This window comes from Bos mutus, chromosome 5 (assembly GCF_027580195.1).
Source record: "Bos mutus isolate GX-2022 chromosome 5, NWIPB_WYAK_1.1, whole genome shotgun sequence".
Classification (NCBI taxonomy): domain Eukaryota; kingdom Metazoa; phylum Chordata; class Mammalia; order Artiodactyla; family Bovidae; genus Bos; species Bos mutus.
This window is the reverse complement of record NC_091621.1, coordinates 36,543,151-36,546,815: the sequence shown is the minus strand read 5'-3', so window position 1 is coordinate 36,546,815 and position 3,665 is coordinate 36,543,151. Positions and strand designations below refer to the sequence as shown.

At 40.2% G+C, this 3,665-nt stretch overlaps 1 pseudogene; it reads right to left on the bottom strand.

The window, feature by feature from the left end:
- Positions 1-331: 331 nt before the first annotated feature.
- On the bottom strand, positions 332-2,830 carry LOC102278263 (E3 ubiquitin-protein ligase RBX1 pseudogene; annotated as a pseudogene).
- Positions 2,831-3,665: the final 835 nt, after the last annotated feature.

Sequence of the window (3,665 nt, the reverse complement as noted above, 5' to 3'; positions counted from 1 at the left end):
AGCAGACTGAAAATACAAAGCAAAAAAACCCAGAATTCTATCTGTTTTATAATTAAGGAACAGTCCAGGTAGTGGTAGTAGTAAAGAACCCACCTACCAATGCAGGAGACTTAGGAGACTCAGGTTCCATCCCTGAGTTGGGAAGTTCCCCTGGAGGAGGCCATGGCCACCCACTCCAGTATTCTTGCCTGGCGAATCCAACGGACAGAAAAGCCTCACGTGCTATGGTCAATAGGGTCTCAAAGAGTTAGACATGACTGAAGTGACTTAGCATGCACAGAGTGAATCATTAAATGAATAATGAAACAATTGAACTTGTAAGAATTCTTTTCTAGTGCCCATACTTTTGGAATTCCCACTCTCTGTCATCCAGGGGACACACCTACCATGTTTTGAGACAGCAGGAGAAGCAGTGGAAATGAAATCATGGTCCCAGATTCCCGATGCAACAGTGCACTCTTTAGAAGTTGCAGATACCTGGTTAGCTCAACATTTTATGGAACGATCATGATGTGGTTCCCGCAGATTGCCTGGTCATCAACCACAATATTCCAGGCCCCAAAGCTACTGCATTCCACTTGTTTCACTTCAAAGCTCTTCTTGCCCATGTTGTCCATGGCGCCACGTGGGGTGTCCACATCCATCACTGCTGCCACATTGGAACCACGCCCTCTGTGGTCCTCACTGCCTTTTTTTGTTCAACCATGAAGGAAATTAAAAAAAAAAAAAAAAAAAAAACCCTGCTTCATTGACTACACTAAAGCCTTTGACAGTGTGGATCACAAAAAACTAGAAAATTCTTAAAGAGATGGGACTACCAGACCACCTTACCTGCTTCCTGAGAAATCTGTATGCAGATCAAGAAGCAACATGTAGAATCAGACATGGAACAATGGACTGGCTCAAAATTGGGAAAGGAGTATATCAAAGCTGTATGTTGTCACCCTGCTTATTTAACTTATATGCAGAGTACATCGTGTGAAATGCCAGGATGCATGAAGCACTAGCTGGAATCAGGATTGCTGTGAGAAATATCAACAACCTTAGATATGTACCTGATACAAATTTAATGGCAGAAAGTGAAAAGTAATGAAAGAGCCTCTTGACAAAAGTGAAAGAGGAGAGTGAAAAGCTGGGTTAAAATTCAACATTCAAAAAACAAAGATCATGGAATCCAGTCCCATCACTTCACGGCAAATAGATGGGTAAAAAGTGGAATCAGTGACAGATTTAATTTTCTTGGTCTCCATAATCACTGTGGATGGTGACTAAGCCACAAAATTAAAATATGCGTGGACCTTGGAAGAAAAGCTATGACAAACCTAGACAGCATATTAAAAAGCAGAGACATCACTTTGCTGATGAAAGTCTGTATCGTCAAAGTAGTCATGTATGGATGTTGAGAGTTGGTCAATAAAGGAGGCTGAGTGCTGAAAAAATGATGCTTTCCAACTGTGGTGCAGGAGATCTTGAAAATACTTTGGACAGCAAGGATATAAAACCCAGTCAATCCTAAAGGAAATCAACACTGAACATTTACTGGAAGGACTGATGCTGAGACAGAAACTCCAATACTTTGGTCATCTGATGAGAAGAGCCAGCTCATTGAAAAAGACCCTGATGCTAGGAAAGATTGAGGGCAGGAGGAGAAGGAGGCGACAAAGGATGACATAGTTGGATAGCACTACTGACTCAATGAACATGAGTTTGAGCAAAGTCAGTGACAGTGAAGGACAGGAAAGCCTGGTGTGCTGCAGTCCATGTGGGCGCAGAGTCAGATGCAACTTAGTGAACAACAACAAATGAGCTGAAATGGCTTTACATTTTAAAATTATTTTTGAAAATAAGAGTAATAATATTCCACAATGTTCAGAATTATATGAAATTTAAATTCCAGTGTGCAGGTGGTGCAGTGGTAAAAGAATCCACCTCCCAATGCAGGGGGCACAAGAGACATGAGTTCAGTTCCTGGGTTGGGAACATCCCCTGGAGAAGAGAATGGCAACCTACTCCAATAGTCTTGCCTGGAAAAATCCACTCACAGAGAAGCCTGGTGGGATAGAGTCCATGGGGTCACAAAGAGTCAGACAACATTGAGCGCACACATGGCAATGGTCATAAGCAAAGTTTCAGTGGAACACATTCACATTCATTTCTGTCTTGTTTAATGCCCACTTTTATATTATAGCAGAGTTGAATCTGTAACAGAGACCATGTGTGGTATCGTCAGTTCAAACCCATTGGCTGTCTCAGTGTATTCTACATTGCAGTGATGCAGTTATAAACAGCGATCTATATCACTGTACTGTAGCTTTTTTTTTGTTGTTTAACTAACTGCATATTCATCAGGTCAGAACTGATGGACTTCATATGGTGCGTGTTTAAGGCTTAGTGGAGTGTGGATTATTTTGTTATCAAATCAGGTGCCAAAGCATTGTGTATTTTCCCAATGACATTTTAGTTGGGTAGACAAAGTAATCCCCACTCCCATACCCCAGATGTGAAGTGAAAGTCATTCAGTTGTGTCCAACTCTTTGCGACCCCATGAACTATAAAGCCCATGGAATTCTCCAGGCCAGAATACTGGAGTGGGTAGCCTTTCCCTTCTCCAGGGGATCTTCCCAATCCAGGGATCCAACCCAGGTCTCCCACATTGCAAGCAGATTCTTTATCAGCTGAGCCATAAGGGAAGCCCAAGAATACTGGAATGGGTAGCCTATCCCTTCTCCAGTGGATCTTCCTGACCCAGGAATCGAACCAGGGTATCCTACTTTGCAGGCAAATTCTTTACCAACTGAGCTGCCAGGAAAGTCAAACCCTGGATATCCATACTCTAATCCCTGGAACGTATGAATTTGTTATTTACATGTCAAAAGGAACTTTGCAGACATAAAGTAAAAATATTAAGGAAAAAAAAAGGACTTTGCAGATGCAACTAATTTAAGTGTCTTGCAATAGGTAATTTAAAATTTAATCTCTATTCAAGACTTTATTTATAAATGTTTAGATTAACAGCATTTTGTACATCAAATCAAGGGCACAACAGTGTGAATAAATCCTGTCAGAAAAATAAGACTCTTTGTAAATAAGGGAACTGCATGTCTATAAGCCAGTCTTGAGTTGCTTGACTGATACCTTGTAACTTTTTTTCTTTTGTTTTTGCAAATATATACACACATCAGCAAGTCAGGGTCCCTGGGGGAATCCCTTGGGATGCAACAGTGTAAGCAAAATAGATCGCTGTTAATGTTTTTTTAACAGAATGCACCAAACTGCTCTAGGATTCCCATTATAAAAAGCAGAAATCACTTGCATTTCTATACAACAATGAAATTGTTGCATTTCTATTTTTCTAACAATGAAAAATCAGAAAGAGAAATTAAGGAATCAATCCCATTCACCATTGCAACAAAAAGAATATCTAGGAATAAACTTACCTAAAGAGACAAAAGAACTGTACACAGAAAATTATGACACTAATGTAAGAAATCAAAGTTGACATAAACAGATGGAGAGATATTCTATGTTCCTGGGTGCTGCTGCTGCTGGGTAGGAGAATCAATATTGTGAAAATGACTATACTACCAAATGGAATCTACAGATTCAACACAATCCCTGTCAAATTACCAATGGCATTTTTCACAGAACTAGAACAAAAATTTCAC